The 17,130-nt window shown below is 39.5% G+C and overlaps 1 protein-coding gene across 4 annotated transcripts in view; it reads right to left on the bottom strand.

The window, feature by feature from the left end:
• LOC136864561 (cold shock domain-containing protein CG9705) overlaps window positions 1-17,130 on the bottom strand; it is a 144,589-nt gene that overhangs the window by 32,034 nt on the left and 95,425 nt on the right. The window lies entirely within an intron of this gene.

Raw genomic sequence — 17,130 nt, 5'->3', positions numbered from 1 at the left:
AAAAAAAATAAAAAATAAAAAAAAAGCTCATTATCAACAACGAACAGACAGCCTACTTTTGCTTTTGCCCTTGAACAATCCGTGTATACAACTACTGAACCTGGATACTGGCGAACAACGGACAGGAAGAGCCTCCGATAAATGGAGGAGTGCGTGTTCACCTTACGCCTGGTATGCCGATCCAGGATTTCAGGTTATACAATTAAGCGTGGAGGTAAGCTCAGTAAGATGCCTGTCATAACCATTACAATTCTACAGTAACAGAGCCATAGAGTGGACTACTTAAAAAAGTGTGTTTTAAGTGGCAAGATGCTACTTAGCCTGCACTGACATCCATATACGAAGATGGAGATAAATGCTAGACATGCATCACCTCGTCACCAGATGAAGTGATGTATGCCTTTAGCTTCTCTGACTTTTCCTGAGGATGGGGTTTTCTCCTACGAGGGAAATGCGTAGGTTTTCAACCAGCTGAACCTACTGGTGCTGATATATAGACACGCCGATGGGAGGGTATGTGACCCCATTCACAGGAGCTGTGGAATAAAGGTGTCCTCCTTCCCTGCCTTTGTTTTTTGTTTAGAAGGGCTGGGAGATGAATTCCAAGCTCCAGGTGATGATGCTGCCTCCGTCGGCTTGGGGACGGCTTTCGCGCCAACCTCTTGGAGGGCAGGGAGACTTGGCCTTCACCCCCCTGATGTGCCAGCTTAGGTTTCCCAGCTGGCACAGGCTTGTTTGTGGTCGAAGGCTAGGATGATCTTGCCTTCGAACTTTCACTCTGTGCAGCATTGCTCAGAGGAGCAACTGCATCCTTGGGTACAGTGATCTTCACAGGTGTTGACAAAACAAACCACAAAACTGGTTGACTGTGCTACCATGCTAAAATCTAGTGTTTTTGAAGGAGCATTCATGGAATTAAACTTATGATGCACTTCCTGGTAGGAAAGAGCATCGAGGGTCATGATCTCCTGGATCATCTTCTCACTGAGATAGACTGGACTGTTTCTATCTCGAGAATGAAGACCAGGGCAGTTAGTGCACTTGTTCGGAGGTGTGCACTTTTATGTGCCATGAGCTTCTCGTCCACATGTACCACACACAGACGGATTCGAACAAAGATATATCATTATGTCCGTATCAGCACTGATAGTACTGATGATGATGATGCTTGTTTTAAGGGGCCTAACATCGAAGGTCATCGGGCCACTGATAGTACTGCATGGGAGGCGGGATGTACGGCCTCACATCGCAATGATAGGTTGTAACCTTCCCTTTCTCTGGTAAACACTGACAATTTGAAGGAGCCAATGAATGCACCCATGGCAACATCTTAACCATTGACTTTGTGTGTAATGCGCCAGACGTGTGTCACGCCACAGTGCTTCATGTCTTCCATCAACTCATCGTCAGTGGTAAAGATGAGGGTACAGTGGAAGATAACTCCAAAAACCGGATTCAAGGTTTAATGCTCTTCCACACTGATGGGGATTTAGCCAAAGTGGTCGCACTCTTCAGCAACAAAATACCATTGCACATTTTCTTTAAGTCTTCAAGTTAGCCGTAGACACCAATATGTCTACTGAACTGAACAAGATAGACTTCACCAGCTTGAAATCTTGCCCATCACCAAGAACCTAGGGAAGATGGATCCAATGCATTCACGCTGGGGGGTTGATCCTCTAAGAGAATACAAATTTAAAGACTGGGTGGGGCCATGCCCGAAATCATCCTCCCCGAATGCCACCCACTCAAATCATGGGCATCTGTAGCTGAACAAAGCAGCCAAGGCAATACCCACCTGGTCCGATGTTGGAAGATGCCTAATATGGGTTGACTAAGGCAATGAGCACTAGGACTCTCTCAAATCAACCGCAATAGCATATACCCCAAATTGTATACAAAGTGGTGAGTATAAGGAAAAAGAAATGTATAAATAAATTGATAATAAGTAGTATGCTCTAGCATTCTGCTGAGTACATGACACTCCCACCCAATGGGCTGTGGATACCGCCTGGGCTTTTGAACGTAATCAAACACGTAAGAGGTTCTTGCCAAAGCAGCATGCACATCAAATTTTGATCGGTCTATATGACCTCATGAAAACAAGAGGGAAAAAAAAGGGACTGATGGCCACATGACCTTTTTAGTCACCTCCTATGACAGGCAGGGATTACCTGTGGATGTATTCAGACCTTCTATCCAAATGGGGTACAAATGATGGTACCAAAGTCACAACCTATTTCCGCGTCTAGGTCACCCTTACAACAGGCAGGGGATATCGTTGGTGTAATTTACGTCTACGTCCCCCACCCACAGGGGCTAACACTAATTTTGTCTCCTTCAAGTCGCTGGTAAGACCCCAAATAGGTAGTTCCAGTGTACGGGATTTATTCAAGAACTGGAAAAAAATCCAAAGAAATGCAGCTTGATTTGTTCTGGGTGATTTCTGACAAAAGAGTAGCTTTACAAAAGTGTTTGTGTCTGGTTTCATGATATTTTTAAGAGCATGATAGTCTCTGTATAGTCCCCATGAATCATGACTTTAACACGCAGTCAATCAATCACTACTGATCTGCATTTAGGGCAGTTGCCCAGGAGACAGATTCCCTATCCGTTGTTTTCCTACCCTTTTCTTAAATGAAATTGGAAATTTATGAACATCTCTCTTGGTATATTATTCCAATCCCTAACTCCCCTTCCTATAAACGAATATTTGCCCCCAATTTGTCCTCTTGAATTCCAACTTTATCTTCATATTGTGATCTTTCCTACTTTTAAAGACACCACTCAAACTTACTCATCTACTAATGTCATTCCACGCCATCTCTCCACTGACAGCTTGGAACATACCACTTTGTCGAGCAGCTCGTCTTCTTTCTCCCAAGTCTTCCCAGCCCAAACTTTGCAACATTTTTATAATGCTATTCTTTTGTTGGGAATCACCCAGAAAAAATAGATCTGCTTTACTTTGGATTTTTTCCGGTTCTTGAATCAAGTAATCCTGGTGAGGATCCCATACACTGGAACCATACTCTATTTGGGGTCTTACCAGAGACTTGTATGCTGTCTCCTTTACATCCTTACTACAACTCTTAAACACCCTCATAACCATATGCAGAGACCTGTACCCTTTATTTACAATTCCATTTATGTGATTACCTCAATGAAGATCTTTCCTTATATAAACATTTTTTTTTTTTTAACATGGCAAACAAAATTCCTCTGAAACAAACTCTATTAGAGCCTATCGCCATATCCCAATTCACCTGGAGAATGTTCCAAAAACAGCAGTTATCACACCATTCAAACCATATGAGTTCCTTCAACTTATGTTTAGCCTTAGAACTTTGAACCATATATAGATTCTGTTTTCAGGAAATTTAGGAAATACTGTTACACTGACATCCTGGTGACATGAGAAAATGACAAGTATGAAAAGCACCTTAGGCTGATGCTAAGATGACTTAACGAGTGTAACATTAATAACATCAGCAAATGCCAGTTTGGTGTGAGTGAAGTGCCATTTTAAAGTTAACTTGATAAAGATGGTATATGACCACTTCCAGAGGGAGTTCAAACAATCATTGACCATTCTTTGCCTTCAACAATCAAAGACCTAAACAGTTTCCTTGGGCTCAAACTTTTATCGCAGGGCATTACGAAATTCCACAAACAAGCTGCTCTATCTTTTACTTTTTTTTTTAAAAAGACAAAAGGACCGAAGAATCACTTTTAGCTCATCCACGTCAGAATTAGCTCCATGGTCGACGCTCTGGACTTTACAATGGGTGCATCGCTCCATCAAATTAGGAACAATATACTCCAACCCTTAGCATTCTTCTCAATGAAACTTAATGATGCATGGCAAAACTATTTAACTAATGTAGAGAGCTACTCATGGCATATTTAGCCATCAAGCACTTTCAGTACATATTGGAAGGAAAAAATTTCCAATTTACACTGATCACAAACCACTTTGCATTCAGGCAATGACTGAAAAAGGCTTCTCCAAAACAAGTATGCTACATCAGCCCCATAGGACACCTTACTATTGACATACACTATGCCAATGGCAAGCAGAATACACAGATGCTTTCTTGATTATTTCTTCTATTACCATACAACCTTAAGTCATCATGGAAGTGACAACAGAAGCTCAAACAACTGATGATAAACTATCACGATTGCAGGAACCTTCTTTGTTAGTTTTAGAACAGAAAGACTACCAAACGGCACAAAACTTACCTGTGATGTCTCTCGCGGCACTCTTTGGCCACATATATTGTACCTTCACTGGCGAGCGATTCTTGACAAAATACATTACCTGTCTCATCCAGGCATTGAATATACAACAAATCTACTAAAAGAATGACACATACAGCCATCACTGAAGAAAGACTTCCAGCATTGGGTATCCACATGTATTCCCTGTCAGAGATGTAAAGTCTGGAAGCATACCAACAGTGCAATTGGACAGTACACACCAGCAAATTCCCGACTGAGCCACATAAATGTCGATACAGTTAGACCATTACCACTTTCTCAGGGATATCATTACCTCTTCATGGTAACTGAGTGTTTTTCCAGACAGTCAAAGGCCATTCTACTGGTAGATATCAGAGCGGAAAAACACCTCCCGTGCAATATTATTCACATGGCTAATAGAAGAAATAATCGAGAAAACACCACCATTGACCGCGGAAGACAATCTGAATGCCAGTTTTTCAAGAGCTTAACCACTACTCTAGTTATTACCCACATCAAGGCTACAGCATATCATCCAGCAGCTAATGGAAAAAATGAAAGACGGCACTGCCAACTGAATCGGCTTTGAAAACACAGCTCTCCAACAACTGGTCCCTCAAACTAATGCCAGAGATCAACAGAAACACTAATCACCAATGTTCCATCTTTTGTTTTTTAAACTAACAGAGCAGACAAGAACACTTCAACCAGTTCCGACTGAACATCATAACAAAAACAAAATTTTTGTTTATCCAACTCTCACAACCAGTAAACCACAACCAGCTAACACAACACCACTATAGCCTAACTACAATGGACCTTCCCTAGTTTTGACTCATACGAACAAATATTTTTCAAGTGGAAACAACTGCAGGAAATCAACAATTAACATTGATAATTTAAAACCTACTTTTCTACTACAGGACACACGATCAGCTGCTCTAGAAAACAGAATCAAAGCTGATTCCACCATTCACCCACATTTGATATCACCAGTAGTCACCAACCATTATACATCAACATGAAGCACACCCTCTGAACTACCAGTTCCGACCACAAGATCAGGTCAATAAGTTACCCTTCCCAAGAATTCCATGGATATTATTACTGGGGAGGGATTGTGTGGCGACCACGAGAATGAGATGTAACATCTTTGGAAATGATTACACCAGAGGGTAATGCACTTTAAAAAGAAATATGCATGTTCTTTGAACTGAGATTGCTGTCATTATACGTGGTCTACATTTTGTTCAACAATATAAAAAGGCAAGGAATGGCATGTATTCATTCATGCACTGTCTATTTAATCATGTACTGTATTTGACATTTAAGAAATCGCAACACTGGCAGTGACTTAATTGGTAATAGATTTACCAGGGTGTTTACACACCCATTTGTGGTAGCTAGTCTTACAAAAGGCTTCGAATGATCCAAAAACCAAAATATCAAGACGTTGAAGCCAGTGGGTTGAATGAGGTGGAAATAACAGTACTAAGCCATTTTCCCTGGAGTACATCAGTTCTAATGAAGCAAAGGATTCCTGATTATCCAGAGACACTAAAATGGTATTTTTTAAAATCTGAAGATGTGTACTACGGAATATGCTTAGCTATAGAACATCGAGAAAAGTTACGCTAGAAATCCTTCCAGAGAGAGTAGCTAACTCAAAACTTGTAGCAGAGCAGGTGTCCCATTCAGGAAAGCATCTAGAAAGTGCACCCTTGGAAAAATGTATGCAAGCGGCAGTGAATTTCCTGAAGCCCTTATGATGCCAACAAAGGTTACAAGATCTCCTCTTTCAGACGACACTGTTTGCCTGATTTGCTTAGTTACTGAAGGTGCTATAACTTTAGGTGAAGGAAGCACAGTACTGAGACCAGTCCCATCTACATTAATTATTTGGTCTTCTGTAAAGTTGTACTTCTACTTAACATTCTCCAAATTATAAAGAAAACTGATTAAAAACATTATGTTCAATACAGTTGGCATTTCTGGAGGCTAGGGTTTTCTGGCTTCTGCAAACTCAGATTTGGATGTCTCTTCATATAACCCTTTGTCCAATCAATCCAGTCTACTTATTTGTTTTTTAAGATTCAGGGATATCATGTGACAGTTGGACAGCATATGAGTGGGAAAATTTCCTCACTTGCATGTATGTTAAATCACACTCCTCCGTTGTGAATACTTGCTAACTTCAATACTTTGAGCTGAAGGTAGGATTGGGGATCTTCTGGTAAGATCTGTGCAGTACTATCATTGCATTCTGATGATCAGAGTCTTTTTTTTTTCAGTCTCTTACGTAGCATCCCAGATGGATATATTTTCCATTATTGAGTGCTTCAACGGCTTGACAAACATTTTCTTCAGAAACTGTCGCTCTCTCTGTTTTTGGTTTACAATTTAAAACCATCCTGAAAACCAAGGAAGCAAAATTAGGTCTATGGGCTTATAATTATACAAAATGTGTCTCGTAACTGCTCCTAACTTTCAAAGAACACTTCAAAACTTAGCAAGGGGCACAAGTGGAACGTGTCCACTATTACCCCCCACACAGCTGTCCAAATGTGCCACAAAAGGAGCTAGGACACTAAAAATCACATTTATTTTAAGGTCAGGCAAACTACTTGAATTTCAACAATAAACAATACCATAATAAAGCTAGTATCAAAGACTTCCATTAGTTTCCATAACTTCTGTAAAAAACACAAAAATTCAATTTCACTATAAGAAAAAAAAAACATTCTTTCATAAAATGTTTCCTGGTGATAGTAGATGCACAATGTTAATGTAATACAAAGCAACCAAATTATCCAGAGCCAGACAATACCAATAAGTGGAAGTACTAAGCAATAACTTGTACTCCCATCATTATTTACAGGATGATGTTGCCACAAAGACACACACAAAATGCTGTCAACTTGCATACACGGATTTATTTACAATTACAGTAGAAGTCCGCTATATCGAGAATTCACAACAGCAAAAAATTCACTCCCTATAACGGATTGTCGTTATATCCGATTTTTAAATAAAAGTCGGAAAACCCTTCATGCACATTAAAATAGGTATGAAACGGCAATCAGTTTGTTCAAAACTTGTGTTTCCGCAGATGATAACCACACTACGGCTTACGTGTTTGTTATTTTTCGTAATCCGATACTAGGCGAAAGTGTATGTTTAATTTATTTCTGAAAAAAATATAGTAGCGTATTTCTCCGAATCCAAGATGGACCCCACTTTTCCCTTCAAAAAATTTAAATCAGGCTCAAAAAGAAGTGTGTAAAATCATATGAATGCCTTGTTGTACAGTAGGCCTACGAATTTTTAGACTATTTTTAAATGCCGAACATTGACTTTCGTCACGCCGTTTTTTTCCCTTTTTTTCGCAGTTGCACAATTATTCTTTATTTCCGCGGGTTTAAGGGCCATTAACTTAACATTGGCATCATAATACCGAAGAGAACTCGTTTAAAATTTTCCGGCAATACCTATTCCATGCGTCTCTACAATACAACGATCCATCAGGAAATTATTCTTGCTATCTATAAAACTGTTACTTTTACGCAGCGTAAGATATAACCGGTTACCGCTACACGCACGTCTCGCTTGTCGGGTTCGGCAAAATTCAGCGGCTAGCGATGTATAGGCCTAATCGCGAACGTTGAAAGTCAATGAACGAGTTTATTGCGCCACGGTATGGCCATTCCGCCCTTGCGTTTTTCGTGCAAATACCTCACAATTTCACCTTCGACTTCTTTAAGGCGTCCTTGCTGCGGACCACTGAATGCATTTTTTGTGCAGTACGCATTTTTTTAGCTCCTTGTCTTCACGCTGACGTCAAATATTGGATTTAGTTAGGCCTATGCCGTATTTTCTTGCGGCTGGACAATTATTCTACATTTCCGAGTGTTTAATAAACATTAATTGGCATCATAATATCGACTAGAACCCGTTGAAAATTTGCCGGCAATACCTTTTTCCACGTATCTTTACAATACGACTATCCATCACGAAAATATTCCTGCTGTGTATAAACCTTAATTTTACTAAGCGTCAAGTACAATAGACGCGTTATGACTCTGCCACTGACTAGCCATGGCGTTTCTAAGAATTCGAAGGGTCGCATGTTTTGATGCCATTCTGCAGATTTGAGAAACACACAGGCACTGCACAACCGGTTGTCGCGCCTAGCGATCTTTAGTAAAGAGGTTTATTGTCAACGAGTTCTGCGCGTGTGAAAAGAATCAGCGTGGTTACCGCGGTAGTTGCTAGTGGTATCCATTAACTTTCTGTTAGGCCGCGAATGCAACAACCCTTGAGTTTTCGCATGAGATTCTGAGAAAAAAAGTCTTGGATTCGGAAAAATACGGTATCACTCCAGAGATTTATGTGGCAAACACTTCAGCTTTCTTCTTCAAACAGCGTCACTTAACATAACCGTATATGTAGCCTATCATAAAAACATATTTGAAATGCACGTAGAGAAATAACCTCGCGAAAAATTTACATGTAAATAGCCGTAACTAAACGCGAGAAGATATGAAATATCCTCTGAAATCAGTGATGCACTCTGCCATATCTTGAGGTGTATCACATTCTTACTTAATTTCCGTATATAACATTAAAATTAAAATCTCGTTTACTTCAGTCTTTACTTTTAACGAATTAACAACTGCTATCGGCCACGTTATTTACGCATTTATTACGAAAACATGTTATCCTCTTTCATTTCGAGTTTTCTTTAGAGAACAGCAGTCGATGGGTATTACTAATCAACTCCAACATCGCCTTTGAATGTCAACGAGAGAGTTCGCAAATGCACAAAAGGAAAAAAACTATACCGTACCGAAGGTGATCGATCGCATTTTGTTGCAAACGTTTCAGTTTTCTTATTCAAACAGCGTCACGTATCCTAACTTAATCGTACTATACGTATGATGAAAACACACTTCAAGCGCCAGTAGAGAAATTATAACTTTCTCGCTATAAATTTTCATAAGAGCCTTTCCGTAATTTAACCAGACGAGACAAAATATAAACTAACCTCTGAAATCAATTAAGCACTCTGCCATATCTCGAGGTGTATCCCATTCTTACGTAAGTGCAGTATTTAGCCTCAAAATTAAGCGGTCGTTTAGTCAGCCTTAATTTTTAACGATTTAACAACCGTTATCGCACACGTTATTTACGCATTTATTACGAAAATATGTTCTCTTTCATTTCGAATTTTCTTTACGGAACAGCTGTCGATGGGTATTACTAATCGACTCCGACATCGCCTTCGAATGTCGACGAGAGAAATCGCTAGTGCACATAGCGAGGAAACGATGCCGAAGGTAATCGATCGCATGCAATATCATCGCTGTGGTGCATAAATATCGGTAACGGAAAACGCACGCACGCTTAATCGCTCGTAATAACGGATGCGCCAGTGATAGGGTTCCCGCTGTACCCGAAGGACGACACACAGTTTAATATAGGAATTTTGAAGGGACAGAAAAAGTCTGCCAACAACTTGGCGAGGAAAAGTTTCAAGAAATGTGGAATTTTAAATTCTATGAATGGTAGTGAGGACAATTATGTATAGCAATGCAACAGTGATCAAAATTCCGATGGTGGATTACATTGAATAGTGACTGATTTATACGTCGAACTAGTTTTATTATTTATTGTAATGTTTTTAGCGTTTTTATTAATTGTAAAGTGTTTTAAATTATCAATTTTGTGACATTTGCAGAAATTTTAAAAAATTGGTAAGTTAACATGTGATATATTTTTTCCAAATTATATTATTAGAAATTCAGGTGTGCTAGTCTTGTTAGGTGGCGGGTGGTATTCCAGATTATACAGTACTTAATGCATACTGAAAACCTGATCCTGACAGCCCCCCCTGTGGTCTAAAACCACATTGGAGTTCATCCAAATTACTCTCCACCACTGATAGCACTCTCCTTTACAAAATGTCTGAGAAACCTTGCCTGGAATGAAATACCTCGATAGCTGTTGCAATCCTTACCATTCACTAGCTTATATATAGTGCAATTACTGCTTTTGTCTAAGCTAGTCTTATTACACCATGAAGCCATATCATCCCTGTCTTCCCACAATATTTCCACCATTTCAGGTCTAATATCAACTATTAGTGCTACTTTATGACAGTGTTGTTAATCATCCTTTCCACTTCCTTGAACGTAATTTCACTGCCCTCGTTCTCCTTCCTATGAACTCCAATGGAAGTGGAGTCGTTGCGTACATTTTGTTTTAGGTTAAAGAAAATCTCTTTTCCTCAACATGCCAGATTCCCAAGTAACACCTGAAGAGATGAACATTTTTACTGGGATAATTTTCCTTAGTGGATATGTTACAGTACAATATCAGCAAAAAAAAATACTGGAAGAATGCAACAAATGTATGTAATGAACTGGTCTACAGTGCAATGAGTGCGCAGAACATTCTTTTTTTTTTTTTTTGCTAGTTGCTTTACGTCGCACCGAGACAGATAGGTCTTATGGTGACGATGGGAAAGGAAAGGCCTAGGAGTTAGAAGGAAACGGCCGTGGCCTTAATTAAGGTACAGCCCCAGCATTTGCCTGGTGTGAAAATGGGAAACCACGGAAAACCATCTTCAGGGCTGCCGACAGTGGGGCTTGAACCCACGATCTCCCGGATGCAAGCTCACAGCCGCGCGCCTCTACGCGAACGGCCAACTCGCCCGGTGCAGAACATTCTCTACAGATAATGAAGTTTATTCAAAATGCAGAAGATGAGCCCTCTCATTCAGAAGATTCAGGGAAAATGAAAGAAACATTTCAGGGCTGAACAATGCCTTGACTTCAATAAGTATCCGAGCATACTTCGGCAGACAGACAGAGATGTGAACAGTTCATAAGGGGATAAGCTGATAAATACCGTATGTCTGAACACGCCTGATGACTACCTAATAAACTTTTAATGTGTACCAGGGTTGACTGGCGGACACATGCAGTACAAAGCAAACTGTGAGAGCAGCACCTCCATTAGTAGTAATGCTGGTTGAATTACCCATAAAACTTGTCTTCGTAGTTTTGAGTTTATTTTGGTAACAAGCTTTGTCCTTATAAGTCATTTGAAGACCTATGATTATGATGCAACAGGGACTATCAGAGAGAGTATGCCAAAAGACCGTCCCTCAATTCCACCACTGAATGGACAACGCTATAACCACTGCTGTATCATCTTTCCATTGTGTCTCCACTATCAACAATATTCCACAGTATTCACAAGCACAAAGAAAGAAGTTCAATGTACCAGGATTAACAACCAAAAAAGATTTTTAAGAAATCAAGAAAGAAAGAAAGAAAGAAAGATTTTAAAATAATAATGTCATTGGCTTTACGTCCCACTAACTACTTTTTTGGTTTTTGGAGATGCTGAGGTGCCAGAATTTAGTCCTGCAGGAGTTTTCTTACGTGCCAGTAAATCTACTGACATGAGGTTGATGTATTTGAGCACCTTCAAATACCAACGGACTGAGCTAGGATCGAACCTGCCATGTTGGGGTCAGAAGGCCAGCGCCTTGACCATCTGAGCCACTCAGCCCGGCAAGAAAAATTTAAAGAAAAATTCTCAGAGAGGAAAAAAAAAAAAAATGCCGACACATACCAATTATGCAGTAACAAAGAAGTATATAAAACATGGAGAAGGATTTCAGGTACAATATGCAAACGAAGGATTAAATTCATCGAACATATTTCAAGAATGCCTGACGACAGACTCACTAAGAATTTTTTTAGCCATTTCAACAAACCCAATAGGAAAGGCAACTCTTATGACGAATGGTTTGTTAACACCAAGAAGGATATGCAAGAAACAATATACACACAATTGAGTGGTTCCTAAAACTAGAAACAGCAACCAAGGAAGAAACAACATTGGATGGCTGAAAAGGAAGTTGTAAGAAAGAGAATGAAAGAATACTGGCGCCGAAGAAAACGGAAATCACGAAGAGTTATTTTTGTGGTTCACAGCTGACCACAATCTATCACGATGAAAAAAAAAAAAAAATTCTTAAATGTTCCTTAAAGTCTTCCACGAGATGCTACATTTCAAACAGCGCAAACTAGCTCAATTAAAGGAGGAATCAGCTGTTCGGATCTGAAAATGAGCGGGAGTTGGATCTGTAGATTCAATTGGAAATTCTAAGTTCCCATGGAGGGAATTGCTAGGCGGGCATTAATTCCATTGTGGAGTTTTATCTCCCGTATGCAGTTATCAGACTGTGCTTCATAAATAAGCTTCTGATAAGTTCACCTGCATACACCCCAGCGTCAGTGGGTAGGGTCTGACACATCCCACTCTGAAGAGTCTAGTGTCAGACCTAAGACGAAACGCTGGTTAATAGAGCAAACGCCGGAAAAGCCTTCCATCTAATTTTTGATCTGATTTCTGTAGATTCATGCAACGAAAAGGTGGGCATCTCTCTGTTAGAGAATGCCAAGCGATTTCAGCAACAAAATCATATATTTTCATTGCCACATGATAGCAAAGCACACCAAACTCCGATAAACTTCGACATGCCATGCAACACCACCACCAACAAGAAGGGAGAATCTAGCATGCTTGTACGTACAACTGGGTGTGAGAAACAGAGTTCCACTGTCATGCTAGCAATAACTGCAGACGGAAGAAAATTGCCACCATACATTATTATCGAAAGAAAAACAGCGATGTTTCCCAAAGACATTCATGTACGGGCTCAAGGGAAAGGATAGATGGATACAGCTCTCGTCCAGGACTGGGCCTGTACGATGTGGGGAGCATGGCCAGGGGCACTGCTTTAATGCCCAGCAATGCTAGTGTGGAACAGTTTCCGCAAACACTTGGTGGTAGACACGAGGAAGCGTCTTCAGGAAATGAAAACTGATCTCGTAATTCCTGGTGGACTTGCACGTTGTCTACAGCCCTTAGATGTTTTCGTCAACAAGCCCTTCAATGACAACATACGTAAATTGTACGCCGAAGGGATGGCAGGTGAGGAGCATAAGCTGACGACAGCAGGCAAAATAAAGAAGCCATCAGTTGAACTTGTGTGTGACTGGGTTATGCGGGCATGGGGTGTCGGCAGACTTTATTGTGAAGAGTTTCTTGAGGATGGGCATTGCAAATGCGTTGGACGGAAGTCAGGATGATACAGTATGGGATGGTGACCAGAATGATGCACGCGAGAATAACCTAGTGATTAAAGGCACTGACAATGAAGAGAGTAAGTATGCCGGTTGTCTTGTTTCAATAGCCTAATGCAAATTTTATGTTTTTTAGGGAATACGATCTTTCGCACACAAATCCCCGCATATATCACGCATCAAAAATGTTGACACTTATTTTTGGTCAAAAAGTGCAAAATATGCGAGCAAATACTGTAACAGGTCTATGCCTTCTGTTACTCGATTCCTGGTATGGTCAAACACCTGTTTGACAGCCAAAGCTTTTGGGCAAACAAATGTCATCAACTTGCATATGATCAACTGCCTAAAGCCACGAAGTATAGCCAGCCACTGGATGTTTTCTTATTTTGTAAGAAACTGTTTGGGCGACTTACAGAAGAATGCGTAGCATATAAGGCAGAGCAACTTGTCCAACCTTCGTGACGCTCTGCATTCTTTCATATCCAATCAGTTAAATGCGTCACAGTACAAATGGGTATGTGTTGCAGGAACAACACAACCATTCAGCTCGCTGCATTTGATGTCTGCAACTTTCCTGAATGTGCTTTGAGTGCCTTCATTATATACTTCTGGTGTGAGTCGCAACCGTACCTACAGTATATCACTATCCTCTCGCAGCACTTTACACCGTGAAGTTGATTAAGTTATGAACCAAATTTTCTCAAGTAACTCATGCTCTTGTTCTGACTAATGAACACCACTGGCAGCTACCACAGTTACCACACTGTTTCCCTTCACGCCGCGCGCACGCATAAAACTCAAACTTGAATGTCCGCATCTTTATTAGGCCTACACGCCGCGGCAACCGGTTGTACAGTGCCTCTGCGTAACATCACTGGTTCTCGGGAAATAGTGAAGAGAGAAAGATTCTACTTGATGGGAGACAGGCACGCAGCGTGGGCGACCTGGCGAGCAACAATCCCCTGAATAGATAAAAAATGGTCCTGTTTTAGCCTATACAAAACGTTTCTCAAATCTGCAGAATGGCATCAAGGCATGAGAGCCTTTGAATTCTTAGAAAGGCCTTAGCTACTCAGTGGCAGAGTTATAACGTGTCTACTGTACCCAACACTTAGTAAAATTAACAGTTTTACAGATAGCAGGAATATTTTTGTGATGGATCATCATAAAGAGACGTGGAACAGGTATTATCCGTAAATTTTCAATGAGTTCTTGTCAATATTATGATGCCAATTCTAAGTTAATGGTTATTAAACATGCGCAAGTGAAGAATAATTGTGCAGCCACAAGAAAATACGGCATAACTAAAGCCAATGCTGTGCACTAGCGCGAAGAAAAAGACAGTTTAAAAATGCATAATATACAAAAAATGCAATCAGTGGCCCGCAACAAGAATGCTTTAAAGTCGTCAAAGATGAAATTGTGAGGTATGTGCGTGACAAACGCAAGGGCGGAAAGGCCATACCACAGCGCAATAAAATAGACCTTCAACGTCTGTGTTTTCATTATACATCGCTAGCCGCTTAAGTCGGCTGAAGCTGGCAAGAGAAACGTGCGTCTAGTGGCAGCCGGTTGTATCTGATGCATAGTAAAGTAGGCTGACAGTTTTAAATTTGCAATGGTAACAAATCAGGAGAATAATATAAATATATATATATATATGTAGGTGGCAAGCATAGCAAATATTCATGAACAGTTCCATTAAATTTGCAAATATTTTGTTGAATCTCCTGCGCAACCATAAAATCTCATTTGCTACTGAGTAAAATGACAGAACTACCCTCAATGTGTACTGCATATTTCCAAATTAAGAAATGCAGGTTCAGTAGAACCTTGACAATTCGAAATCGGTTAATTCAAAATCCCGCCTAATTCGAAGAAGCTCACGTTCCCGAAAACATAAGGCATGGCCTTCCATGTAATTTAAATTGTTTAATTCGAAATATGGATAATTCGTAATTTGAAGAACAATGTCGGTCCAATTACTGAAATTCAGACTTTTAATTCAAAACCGCCGTTACATTGAAAAGAATAATATTTTACAGAGTAATTGACATGATATAGATGCTGATTCCCATAGGGAATCTGAAATATTTGTCCTGAATGAGCAAATTTATAATACCAATATAAATGGTCCATTATTGGACATTATAAACTTTGCAGCTAGCTCATTCTTGGTATGCACGGTATGCACTAGCCAGCGTATTGGTAGGTGTGCTAGGTACCAACTGATGAGCCCACCCTAGCACACGAGGGCGAAACGCTGGCAACCAAGAATGAGCTAGCTGGAAAGTTTATAATGTCCAATAATGGACCATTTATATTGGTATTAGAGTAATTGACATTCGAAATTTATCCGCGTCATGATAAAACACGTGAATCAAGATTAATTGCATGCAGTAGTAGGTCTTAGAATATTTTGTGACGCGGCAAGGGTTGGCGTGAGTCTTTAGAACACTCTGGGGCAAGCGAGGTAGTCTAAGACAGTGAAGGAAACTTTCAATATTGCGAGTTGGATCCGCTAATTATTTTCAATTCACATTCATTCATTCTTCATCATCACGTTTTGAATTTTGGAATTTTAATTGTCACTACATTTTATCTCATCTCGTGCCATTAGGGGCCGTTGACTTAGATGTTAGGTCCCTTTAAATAATGATCATGAGCATCATCAGATGCATGTATCAGGGCTAACACCATACCGAATAATGTAATTCTATGAACACTTGTGAAGGTAAAATTCTACTCCAATTCTACAGTCTATAAATGTAATTTTATTGATTATAATGACATTTTTACAATGGTACCATGGACTGAGAGCTCTCCAAATGATATTTTCTTTAAACGATATTTTATCCAACGTCTTCAATGATTCTTCATATCTCCAAAATTGTCCGACTGTTAAGAGATGCAACAAACTCAACAAGAAAATTACACAACATATTGTGTTAAGGAAAAAACAAAAACAAAAACCAATAATAATAATAATAATAATAATAATAATAATAATAATAAGTAGATCAGCTGATTAAAATTCACACAGAGTTCACAAGTGTCAGAAACAGTTGAGTGGCTGTGCATGATCTTCTGTTTTAATAAACAATCTGCCTCAAAATAGTATCGGATGAGAAAAATAATATCTCTCTAGATTCATATATGGAAATTAAAGTTAAAACGGCTATAGAGGAACATATGACATCTCATTTTTCCTCATGAATCAAAATCACATGGCATGTGAGTACTAAATTTATCCTTTTCTGGATATTAAGATATGTAAGTGAACTTTGTTTTAATTTGAATATGACATGTCCCTCCTCCTTCTTTTTAATATTTTGAATAATAACCATGATTAGGGATTGTTGAAATGCAGATGCTCTTGGTGTATTCAATTTCAGGTTTGCATCAGCATTTAAGAAAAGGGCTCATTCATGTTATACCATCTTCTATTTAAGAGGAGCTTCCATATACCAATTATCACGACTGTAACATCTTCAGTTTTTGATATGTGTGTCCCCATAAAAGGAATTCAACTCTTTTTCACCCCCTCCCCAATTTTATTTTCCCCCTAAAATGCGCATTTCTTCATTTTAAAAGAGATTCCAAATACTAATTTTCACATCTGTATCAACTTTAATTTTCATAAGATACAAGTATCCTCATACAAAACAATTCAATTAATTCAATTCTTTCACCCCTCTTAAGTGGATTTTCCAAAATCAAA

Source organism: Anabrus simplex, chromosome 2 (genome assembly GCF_040414725.1).
Source record: "Anabrus simplex isolate iqAnaSimp1 chromosome 2, ASM4041472v1, whole genome shotgun sequence".
Taxonomy (NCBI): Eukaryota; Metazoa; Arthropoda; class Insecta; order Orthoptera; family Tettigoniidae; genus Anabrus; species Anabrus simplex.
This window is presented reverse-complemented; position numbering and strand designations above follow the sequence as displayed.